Here is a 12,255-nt window from a genome sequence, read left to right on the forward strand (position 1 = left end):
TAAGGGTTTTTATTTGTGTTTAAAAGGGGGGAGATGTGTAGAGGAGGATATGTAATGGAAGTGATGACGTCAGAAGAATATGGAATGTTGAAGATAGAATGTGAAAAATGACAGTTGGAGAAACCAGTTGCTTGGAAGACGCGGAGAGCTTGGTCACATGATAAAGTACCTTATTTAACTTCCATTTGAGTAGCGTATTACTACACCTTCCTTTTCAGAGACTGGTTATAAGCTGAGATGAGCATCCACGATTGGAAGAGAGTATGGGTGGAACAAGATCTTGAGCACTGGCATGGATGAGATTTTTCAGGGGTGAAAGGGCACAAAACATATGGAGTTGCACAATGGATAGGCATGGATGTGTTAGAGTGTTAGGGATACAAATTTGCACCATTTCCTTAGAATTCTATCAGGTTAGGCGATAGAAGAATGACAGTCAAATTACATTACTATATTGTTACCCTCCAAGTGTAGTTTGCATTACATGTTTTGACTCAAATGACCTCTTTGATTCCCTCCAGGCACAGCTATACTGCGGTCTTCCATTTTGTTAATGTTCAGCAATACACACCCATGTTCTTTTTTGCATGTTTTACCAAAATTAACATCAGATTCCTCTAATAGTTCAGGACTTGCATCTGAGTAATTTGGCATAATCCATATATGTTTTAAATACAATCGTAGTAAAACTACCCTATTATTCCATCATATTAGACTGTGGCAGGATGATACCAATACAACACAAGGGGGTGAGAGGCAAGCATGTGACTCAAACACAATGTTTGAATGGACAGATGCATTTGTGAATTGCTTGAGAGCCTAAAGAAGAGTACAGTGGCGGGGCGGTTCTTCTGTAAGGGTTCCAGGGCTACACCCTCCTTGTTTCTGAGCTTATTTCCCTTTTTAATATACCAAGAGTGAATAATAACCTTTTATTACCTCTTGGTACAATACAACAAATGCAGTTCAGCAGCTGTCTGAGGCAGCTTCTTGTTACACTGTCTGATGGCTGACGAGGCGCACAACAGCGCCTGCATCAGCCATCAGCTCGATTATCCAGGGCTGGTGAAACCCGAGCCCTGGCCTCAGGCTCCTGGCATGCCTCAGTGCCTCCCCCATCCGTGACGTTAAAACCGTCACAGATAAAGTTTGACATGGGCGTTGCAGGCTTAAGCCCTACATTGCCCATGACTAAATGTCAATCAGTCTGTCACCCCACCCTATCCCCACTTGTCACATAGTGGGGAAAATGTGGGCTGAAATGGCAGCCATTGAAGCTTTGAATTTGCGACGGCGAAGCTTCGAAGGGGGACTTGGGGAGGGGGGGTAGCCGACCACAGGAAGGTCTCCCCCCCCCCCGTACAGTTTGGAAGGGGCAGGGGGCAGGCTTCATGCCAGACATTTTGTTTTGGGCTATTTTTATTTATAGCCCAATTATAAATTCTTTGGGCTCCTGCTCCCAGCCACCATTTTAGGTATGTGACCTGGTGGCTGGGATCGATGTCGTAGTTTTGTTTTTGAGGGAGTTCGAGTTTATTAGGAGCTTTTGCAGGTTTATTGGAAGGGTTTCTAGGTTAATAATTTCTCTCTTACTGTGAGGCATGGAGGATTATAGAGTGTTGGAGGCTCTGAGGCTTCTCAGTGTGGCTGGCAGGATAGATCTTGTTGTGGGAGAGGCTACAGGAACCGCACACCAGGCGTGGCAGGCAGCAGCGGGTTTAGTGGCGGCCCTGGCCGCATGTACATCTCCCAAAAGGCGTCATGTTTCCCCGGTGAGTGAAAGGGACCGCCCGCATGGCAAAAAGGCGGCCCCTGCTTCTGGTGTGCAGGCAGGGGGCAGGTAGGCTGCCAGGATGTCAGGGGGAAAAAGCGGGTCTGCCGGGAATGCGGCCGGGGCTCAGCGTGCAGGCGCAGAGCCTGCTCTTAAGAGGGTGGTGGTTTCTGAGGAGCCCCAGGAGCAGTTGATGGCCTCCGGGCTTAGTGAAAGGACGGGCTCAGCGCCCACGGTTGCTGGAAAGGCTGGCGGGGCAGGGCGGTAGGAATGCTAGGCAGCGGAAGGCCTGTGTGTCCGCTGGGCCTGGGTCCCCGCATGAGGGTGCAGGCAGGCGGCCGATGGCAGCTCACGAGGAGGGAATATCTGCGACGGGAGAGCGGGGCAACTGAGAGAAGGTGGAGGGCGGGTTGCTTCGTTTTTTAGGGCAGAGGTGGTTGCCGAAGGGTTTGTGGATGCGGGGAGCTTTCTGGCATGGAGGAGGGCCTGCAGTGGGACAGCCTTTTGGGAGCTGGGGTGTTTGTAGGTCCCTTAGGGGATATGGCCGCAGGGCCATTGTGCCATGCGAGGTAGCTCTTTGGGCAGGGGGTGACTGGTTCTTTGAGGGGAGAGCTCACAGGGGGATGGCGAGTGGGCACAATTAGAAGGGTGGGAAGGTACCCCGGGGGTGCCTAATATACAAGGGGGAAAGGAAGGGGCCACCAGGGCTGCCCCTCCGACCGGGCGGGTTGGGGCAGGGGATGCGAGCAGGGGGCATGGGAGATGTTGGACTGGGGAGACATGGAGGGAGCCGAAGGTAGCGGGCAGGGGCCTGAGCAGGAGATTTCGGGTGAGCTAGAGTCAGTGGGGGAGAAAGGCTTGGGAGGGGCTGGACATTTTCCCAACTTGGTTGGAGTGGGTGAGGGGCTGTGATAAGGGGGGACAAGTGGGCGCTTCTTTGGCTCGAGCTGCTCTTTGGCGATGAGTGGGCCGGCCTGGGAGCAGGATGGAGGGGCGCATAGGGTTGCAGCCGGGGAAGAGCTTGGGGGTACAGGGGCAGATGTGGGAGTGGGTCAGAGGTTGGGTCCCGCATCGACCATAGTGGCTGCCATGCTGGAGTTGAGCGGGGAGGAGGAAGAGGGGATTCCACCCCCAAGGGGCGTGTAGAGAGGTCAAGGCAGGTAAATCAGGTCTGAGGGTCTGTTTGGGCAATCTTCACGGGGGGATGCAGGGTAGGGGTGCAGTGTTCAGAGGTGAGAGACCTAGCACATCAGTCCAAACGTTTTTGTTACAGGGCAAGGAGTGTTGCGGCACAGCTGACTCGGTAGGGTTAGGAGCGGCCCATGGGTACCGAAGGAAGGTTGGAGCCTCACGGGTGCGCCTGGTACCGGCAGGGGAACCCGACACGACCAGCACATGAAAGCCCAGAATGACCTCGCTGGCCCCAACAACAAGCAGGTCTCAGTGGACTGCCGCACCGTCAAGGAGCGCTTTGGAGAGGGTGGAATGCTTAGGGGAGTACCAGTGTGTAAAGTCAGCTCCTCCGCAAGGAGGGCATGCTGGGTCCGGTAGGGCCCGCGGGGAAGAGTGGTCCAGTAGGGCCCATGGGGAAGAGTAATCTCATGACTGTCTACAGGTAGAGGAGCCGATAGTGTTGGATTATGATGATGAGAGTCCAGGAGAAAAGGAATTGCTGGATGACGAAGGTGAGTGGGGGCCATCTCACGTTTTACCTAGTGTTTTACAGGCTCCGGCAGTTTATTTTATTTATTTATTTATTTATTTTATGTATTTGTATGGCGCTCAGCTACCCAACAAGTGTTTCCCGGCGCCTATGACATATATAGATGGTTAAAGGAAAATGCTGGGTCAATAGTTTAGCACAATTGTTTCTGAAACAGCCAGGTTTTTACGTGTTTCCGGAATTTAATATAGCTGTCCTTTTTCCGGATATGAAGGGGGAGTGAGTTCCATAGCATCGGTCCTCTACCAGAAAAGGATTTCCCTCCAGATCTTTGCAATTTGAATCTGGGGACGGCAAAATTCGAGGCCGTTTGGGAGCGAAGACTTCTTTTTGGCAGGTAGGGAGAGGCTAAGGACTGTAGGTAGGAGGGTGCCGTTTTGTTTTTAATCTTAAACATGTAGCTCAAGGGGGGGCGTGGCTTGGCGGGCGAAGATGGCGGTCGCAGCCTTGTAGAGCTCCCGCCGGCCCGGACTAAATCCGATCATTTATCCTGACCCCCGAGCCCACTGTTGGTGCCCAGTGCCTGTACTCGATCCGGAGAAGTCTCCAGTCTGCATTGGTGTGTGGATCCTGTGATTCCTCCCTTCCTGTGATCGAGGGGAGTCGGCGGCAGGGTGCGGCCTGGTGGCCGGCCGGAACCGGGGTCCTCGAGTTTCGCGACGCCTGGTGGCAGCTGTGACCTGGCGGGTGCGGGTGGCATCCGCTGCGCCGTCCTGGGCTTATCTCTCCGCCAGCGATCGCCTGGAGGTTGAGGCGGAACCAGCGACTCCTGCCCATCGGCTCTTCCCCTGCACGACCGGCAAGTGGTGGCGGCGTGGCCGGGCCCTGCGACAGTCTGGTGGCGGGACTCCTTGTGCCCGGGGGCGACCGGGACTGGACTGGTGGTCGGCTGGCCCCCCTGATCGGCCTTCCCTGGCTAGGCCCGCTGGATACGGCGACCCATGGACCACGGACCCGCTGATTCTTCCTGATATATCCTAGACGGCTGCCCGTGAGGACGAGTGTGGGTGCGGCCTGTCCTGCTGGGGCGACGCCGGGGCCTCGATTTTCGCGACATCCGATCGCAGCGTCCCTCCCCGGGGCCTCATCTGGGCCGCCCCGTTCCAGTTCTTGCGACAGTGCCCGAGAGGGGTGTGGGCCCTGCCCGGCGCTTGCCATGACCAGGGACAGAGGAGGTGGCCCGCCCAAGCATGGACCCATAGATAAATTCACAGGGCCGAGTGGTGGCGCTGGGGCGACCGGTGGCAGCGGCGGCCCCGGGCCAGACAATGCAGCTATCCTAGCGGCCATAACCCAGTCTCGGGACATGCTCGATGCCAAGATAGGCGCGGTCGGGGCGGATGTCACGCTCCTACGCCAGGACCTCCGCAATGCAGTGGAGCGGATTGCTGGGGTCGAAACCCGGGTCACGGAGACTGAGGCGGACATTAGTGGCCTAAAGAAGCGCCTTGCGGAGGTTGAAAGCGTCCAGAAGACACTGGCGGCCCGCGTGGAGGATGCAGAAGGGCGCGCGCGGCGCAACAACCTCCGCTTCATTGGTTTTCCGGAGCGGTGCGAGAAGGACAGCATGGAGAGGTTCCTGACCGGGTGGCTGGAGAGCTGGCTCCCTGAAGGGGCGTTATCTAGGTGTTTCGTGATCGAGAGGGCCCACAGGGCCCTGACCCAGCGGCCGCCGGAGGGTGGGCGCCCGCGGCCGGTTATAGCCCGCCTGCTGAACTATCATGACCGTGATGTTATCCTACGGGAGGCGAGGAACAAGGGCTCCCTCGCCTTTGAGAATCATACCATTATGATTTTCCCGGACTACACAAAAATGGTGCAACAACAGCGGCACTCCTTCATGGACGCTAAGGCTAAGCTCCGGGGCCTCAAGCTCCAGTACTCGCTCCTGTATCCGGCTCGCTTGCGGGTCATATACCAGTCTCGTACCCACTTCTTTGACTCGCCAGAGGAGGTGTTTCGCTGGACGGATGAGGCAGTGCGACTACGCCCCCACGCCCAACCGGGACTGGACCCGGGCAGGTCTCCAGGTTCGTCGCCGGAGCGGACACAACGCCAGCCCAAGAAGGGCCGACATCGGAGGTCTCGCTCCAAGAAACGGTCGGCTTCCGCCTGTGCGTCGCAATCGGGTGGCACCAGGGACTCTGAACACTCCGATGCGGGCAGCTGAACACTGTTGGGCCTCCATACATTCTGTCTGCTGCATATGGACATGCTCTGCCTTGGCTGGTGAGACTGTTTTATTTTGCCCTTGATGTGCCAGCCGGCTCCCATGTGGAGACTTCAGCTATAGACATGGGGACACAGTGTGGCTCGGAGGGTACCTTATACGGGCCTCAGACCCTCACGGATGTGAGTGTTGTTGGGGGGGTGGTGAGTGTGCGTCTTGGTGGGGTTTTGGGGATCCATTGGTATGGCGGGCCCTGAGTCCTCTGTTTTGGGCTCGGGTCTCTCCATGCCGCGACAGGTACTTCACTGTTTTCTGAGGTATTGGGGTGGGGGGGGTGGGGTATGGGGGGGTGTTTTGGTGTTGCACTTGTTGTTGTTGGGGGGGCTCTGGGCTGGAACGGGGGAGTTGGGTTTGCGGGCTGGGGGGGTGGGTCCACACGTGTCGGGGGCTGTGCTTTTTGTCGTTTTGCGGGTAGCACCTGGGTGGGAGGGTGGGCCAGATCTTAAACTGTGTGTCGATAATGGCTAGTGCTGCGAGTGTGACTCCTTTGAAGACCCTGCGGGTGGTGACGTGGAATGTGCGGGGTGTCCTGGATAAGATTAAGCGGGGGGCTGTGCTGCGGTGGGGGAAAAGGGAGATGGTGGATGTTCTTTTGCTTCAGGAAACGCACATGCTGGGATCCAAAGCCTTTAGCCTCCAGAGGTTCGGCTACCACCAGGTCTATCATGCTGGCTTTACGAGGGGCTCGAGGGGGGTGGCCATACTGATTCATCGTAGGGTGGCTTATGTCCACGAGAAGCAATGGATTGACCCCCAGGGCAGATTTGTTTTTGTTAAAGGTCTACTGGGTTCCGAGCCGGTGGTTTTTGGTAGTGTCTATGCCCCTCCCCCCCTGCAGTGGGCACTATCTGAACGGCTGTTTGCGTTGTGGGACGAAATCCCCGAGGTCCTAACTGTGGTGGGGGGTGATTGGAATGAAGTCATGGATGTGGGCCTGGACCGCCAGCGGCGAGCGTGTGTGGTACCTAACCCTCCCCCCGCGGCTGCCCCCACCCGGTTGAGTGCGACGGCGCGCAGTATGGGCTGGGTTGATGTGTGGCGGCATTTTCATCCCGCAGTACAGGCCTTCACGTATGTATCGGCGGTGCATGGGTCATTCTCGAGGCTGGATTACTTGTTTGTACCCGGGGCCTGCCTGAGCCGTGTTAGGGACGCCTCGATACTCCCCAGGGGCCTTTCAGATCATTCCCCTGTCCTGGCCACTCTGACCCTCCCCGTTAAACGGCAACCTTTTCGCTGGCGTATGTCCGCCTGGCAATTGCAGCGGCCGGATTATGTGGCGCACCTACGGGTGGCAATCGACCACTTTTGGCGCGAGAACTTGGTGGGGGGAGCCGATGCTGTTGTGGTGTGGGAGGCGCTGAAGCCCACGATCCGGGGCATCGACATAACTTGGTGTGCGGCCGCTCGGCGGAAGCGCCGGGAGGCCATTGTGGCTGCCGCGGCCCGCGTGGAGGAGCTGGAGCAGCGTGGTCGACTTGGAGGTGAGGAGGGCGTGGTGCGCCAGCTCCTGCAGGCCCAGCAGACTTACTCCTCGGTCCTACATGAGGAGGCCCGGCAGGCGTGGCTCGCCACGCGCAGTAGGGTATATCAGTGGGGCGATAAGTCCTGCACCATGTTGCATAGACTTTGCCAGGCGACCTTCCAGCCCCTGGAGCTCCCCGGTCTCACGGCGGGGGACGGCTCGGTCATAACCGACCCGGACCAGTTGGCGGCCAGCTTTGCCCGCTACTACGAGGCACAGTATGCCCCTCGCGATCCATCGGGGGAGAGAGGGATTGCCCCGTACCTGGATGCTTTACTCCCGCAGGCAGTCCCGGAGGAGACTAGAACGGCCCTGGAGGTGCCACTTACGTCCGAGGAGCTAGGGGAGGCCCTTGGCCAACTGAACACTGGGAAGGCGCCCGGCCCTAGTGGCTACCCTGCCGAATTTTATAAGAAATTCCACGTCCAGCTGGGACCCCACTTTCGCAATGCGCTGGAGGCAGCGCGGTCTAGGGGCGAGCTGCCACCTGACTGGCGTCATGCTGAGATCGTGGTCTTTTTGAAGCCTGGTAGGGCGCCTGACCGTCACGATTCATACCGGCCTATCTCCCTCCTCAACATCGAGGCCAAGATATTGGCGAAAGCCCTGGCGAACCGCCTTCTGCCCCTCATAGCCGACCTGGTCCACCCCGACCAGGCCGGGTTCATGCCGCACAGGGCCACCCGACACAATATCCGGCGGGCACAGGCAGCGATCGACGCCATGAGTGCTAGGGATGAACAGGCCGCACTTCTCCTTGCGGACATGGACCGGGCCTTTGACTCGGTGAGCTGGGCGTATCTCTTCACCTTATTGGCTCGCCTAAACCTCGGGCCGGTCTTTCTGTCCTATGTCCGCCTCCTGTATACCAATGTCACGGCGTCGGTCCGGGTGGCAGGCGCGGTCTCAGGACGCTTCCCAATCGGCCGCGGTACGCGCCAGGGTTGCCCGCTGTCCCCATACCTATTTGCCCTGGCCATGGAGCCCCTCGCAGCGAGGGTGCGGCTAGATGCCCAACTGCGTGGCTTTGTCTGGAACGATACTCTTACAGATAGAATTGCACTCTACGCGGACGATGTCCTCCTGTTCCTTACGGATCTGCGGCGCTCTGGCCCTCGAATCCTGGAGATCATGCGGGGGTTTGGCGACGTCTCCGGGCTTACCCTTAACCTATCTAAGTCGACCCTGTGGGTTTTGCATGGCGGAGTAGTGGCCGACGATTGGGCTGCTGATCTACGAGTGGCGACAGACGGCCTGAAATACTTGGGTGTTTTCCTCTCGACTTCGCGGGCCGTGGCCTGGGCGCGTAGTGTCCTGCCGGTGTGGGAACGGGTCCAGACAGATGTTAAAACGTGGTCCAGGATGCCGCTTACGATCTTTGGAAGGTCGGCCATCTTTAAGATGGTGGCGCTGCCGAGACTGCTGTACCAACTCCAACATTTCCCGCACCCTATCGGCATGGAGTGGTTTCGCCAGGTGAACTCTGTGCTGGGCCGCTTCCTGTGGGAGGGCGGAGCAGCCAGGGTGGCCCTAAAAACATGTTTTCTATCCACCTACTGTGGTGGCTTGGCCACGTCTGATCTCCTCTCCTACTACCAAGCATCACATCTGCTTGTTCTTAATGATTGGTGGTACGGGGACAGGAGTGATCCGGCATATGCCCTGGAAAGGCATCTTATGGGTGACCATACGCTCCACACCGTTCTATACTCGGCGCGTATACGCCGTGGGTTGCCATCGGTGACAAGGGTGGTCTTTGCAGTGTGGCGGCAGTCCTTGCGCCGCATGGGATGGTGGGGCAAGTTGACGGCGGAAACGCCGCTGTGGCACAACGGTCTGCTTCCAGAGCTGGCGACTCTGGCTGGGTTCGAGGGTTGGGAGACTATTGGGATTACTCAACTGGGTCACGTCGTGTCCGGCGCAGCCCTCAAGTCCTTTGCAGACCTCCGAGTGGAATTCCAAATGCCTCAGTCCCAGTTTTTCCGTTACTTACAGCTGCGCCATGCCCTCGCCCCAAGCATTGCTGGCCTTGACTCCCTTCCGGAGTTTAGCCCGATTGAGGCGAAGGTCTTTATGGGCGACCTGGGAGACAAGAAGGTTTCCAGGATCTACCAGACTCTGGTTATTCACTGCTCGTCTACTCTCAGCTCCCTCCGGGAAGCCTGGGAGGTGGACGTGGGCACCCTGGACGAGGACGACTGGAGAGAGGCCCTGGAGTCTCCTCGTGGCACCGCTATCGCGGTTCGGCTCCGTCTCATACAATTCAAGTATCTACATCGTGCCTATTACACACGTGAACGACTGTGGAGGGCTGGTTTGATTGAGTCATCGGAGTGCCTGCGATGTGGGGAAGTGCCTGGCACCTTGTTGCACACAGTGTGGTCATGTGGTCGCCTGGCTGGCTTCTGGAGGGGTGTTTGGAATTGCCTGGCTGAGGTCCTGGGCTGGGATCTTCCCCGTACTCACCGGCTGGGCCTACTGCACGTCATGGACGGGGTTGGGGGCAACATCTATAAACGTCACCTATTGCTGCTGGGCCTGGTGGTGGCTAAGCGCGACTTGGCTCGGGCCTGGAAGTCAGTGAGGGCCCCCCCCCTGTCGGCATGGAAGGCGGGACTGGACTATTTTATGGGTCTTGAGAAACCGATTTTTGAGGCGCGGGGCTGCCCACGCAAGCACTTCAAGATCTGGAAGCGGTGGGCTGACTACCGTGGCCTATCCTTGGAACCCCCGGCGGAACCGGAGGAGGACATTTAATCGCAGCGCTGTCTCTGGCCCTACAGGCACATCCCAGGTTGCTTCATGCCTGCTTCTCTTATATGAACCATCCCTGTATTGCCTCTGTACATGTGTGGAAGGGGGGGGGGGATAGTGGGTACGGGTGGGGGTGTAGTTGGGGTTGGGATGGGTAGTTGGGATTTTAAAGCTGAGCTTCCTTGATACTTGCATAGTATTTCTTGTGTATATGATCCATACATCGATTTTGTTGTGGTGGCCTTGGTGTGGGAAGGTGCCTCATGCGTGTCATTCTTTTGCTCAATAAACTTGGTTGTGAAAAAAAAAACATGTAGCTCAATGTTTTAAAGTTTATCCGATGTTCAACCCTGAGCCAGTGTAATTCGTTCAGGTGTTTTGAAACGCTTTCGGACTTTTTAATCGTACACAAGAGTCTTGCAGCAGCGTTTTGAATTATTTGGAGTCGCTTGATTACTGCTAAGTTGGAACCAAGGTAGAGAGCATTTCCGTAGTCAATGCGTGAAGTCATTAAAGCGTTGATTACGGTTTTTTGCGTGTCTAGGGGCAGCATCCAAATGATTTTTTTTAACCATTTAATTATGGTGAAACAGAGACCCGCGACTTTATTTGCCTGCTGTTTCATAGAAAGGGTATTGTCCAGGATAACCCCTAGGTTTCTTACCTGAGAAGCTGGCGGGGGAATGTTACCCAGCTCAGGCGGCCAGTGAAAGGGGGTCCACAGTTCTTTGTTTCTTCCCAGTAGAAGAACCTCCGTTTTGTCCCCATTTAGTTTCAACTGGTTGGTGGTCATCCAGTTGAAAATCTCTTGGAGACCGTATTTCAGTAGGGAGGGAGCTAACGGGTTTGATTCGGATAGAGAAAAGATAATTTGGGAGTCGTCAGCGTAGGTCATTAAGGTCAGGCCTACGCTGTCGGCCAGGTCTGCCAGTGGTCTAAGGTAAAGATTAAAAAACAGTGGGTTTAGGATGGAGCCTTGTGGAACTCCATGTGGCAAGGGGAAGATGTCTGAACTAGCGATGTTGGATTTGATCTGGAAAGTTCTTCCGGATAGAAAGGACTTGATCCATTGTAAGGCGTTGTTACGAATGCCGATTTTCTCTAGGGTAGACAGAAGAGTTTTGTGTGATATGGTGTCAAACGCCGCACTCAGATCTAAAAGAATGAGTGCGACCGTTTGACCTCCATCCAGGAGTTGTCGGATTTTTTCTGTCACACCCAGTAGGGCAGTCTCCGTGGAGTAGCCTGCTCTAAAGCCTGACTGTGAGGGGTGAAGGAGATTGTTGTCTTCAGAGAAAGAGGTGAGGGCGGAGTGAATGTGCCTTTCCATGAGCTTGGAAAAGGCAGGGAGCAGGGAGATAGGTCGATAATTAGAGGAACTGTGGGGTCAGATGACGGTTTCTTCAGTAGTGGGGTCACCACTGCGTGCTTCCAGCTAGGTGGGACGGTGGAGGTTTGAAGGGAAGCATTTAAAATGTCTGTTATGACAGTCAGGGGGGTAGGTTTGAGCTGTTTTAAGACACTCACAGGGAGAGGGTCGCAAGGGGAGCCTGATGTGATGGATTTTAGGGAGGTTTGTAAGGAGTCCCTAGTTATTAGGGGCCAGTTGTCCAAGGTGTTTATTTTGTCAGGGGCCATGGGCAGGTCCTTGCGTGAGCAAATGCAAAGGGGCCTGGACACGATATTTGTGATTATATTTTCAATTTTGTCATTGAAAAATGTCGCAAGGTCCTGACATGGTTTTTTAGTTAGGGGAGGGGCAGCAGCAGCTGTTTGGGCCCCAGCTAGGTCCTTTACTGTGTTAAATAGAGTCCTGGCTTTGTTTGAAGCATTTTTGATGGAGTTTGCCACATATAGGGCACGTGCTTTGGTGCAGGAGGAATGGTAGGCATTTCTCGCCTTATTGTAAGAGATCTTTTTTTCCGGGTCGTAATCTTTGCGCCATTTTCTTTCAAGTGCTTTACACTTGGATTTTTCTTCTTTGAGAAGTTCATTGAACCATGGGGCCGGGGGTGGTGGATGTTTTTATTTGCCTTTTGTAGGGGAAGTCATTGATTGACAGCGGAAGCCAGCCACTGATTTGTGGCTACAGCAAAATTTTCCACATTTTGGTCCTGGTGAGGTATGTTAATAGTTAGCACTTGGTTCAGTTTATTGATGTCTAATCGTTTCCAGTTTCTTGTGAAACCACGGAGAGAGCACAGCCACCCAGTGAGGGCTCCCCGGGTTGCGGAAGGGAGAGAGCCAGTGGC

This window comes from Lissotriton vulgaris, chromosome 4_1 (assembly GCF_964263255.1).
Source record: "Lissotriton vulgaris chromosome 4_1, aLisVul1.2, whole genome shotgun sequence".
Taxonomy (NCBI): Eukaryota; Metazoa; Chordata; class Amphibia; order Caudata; family Salamandridae; genus Lissotriton; species Lissotriton vulgaris.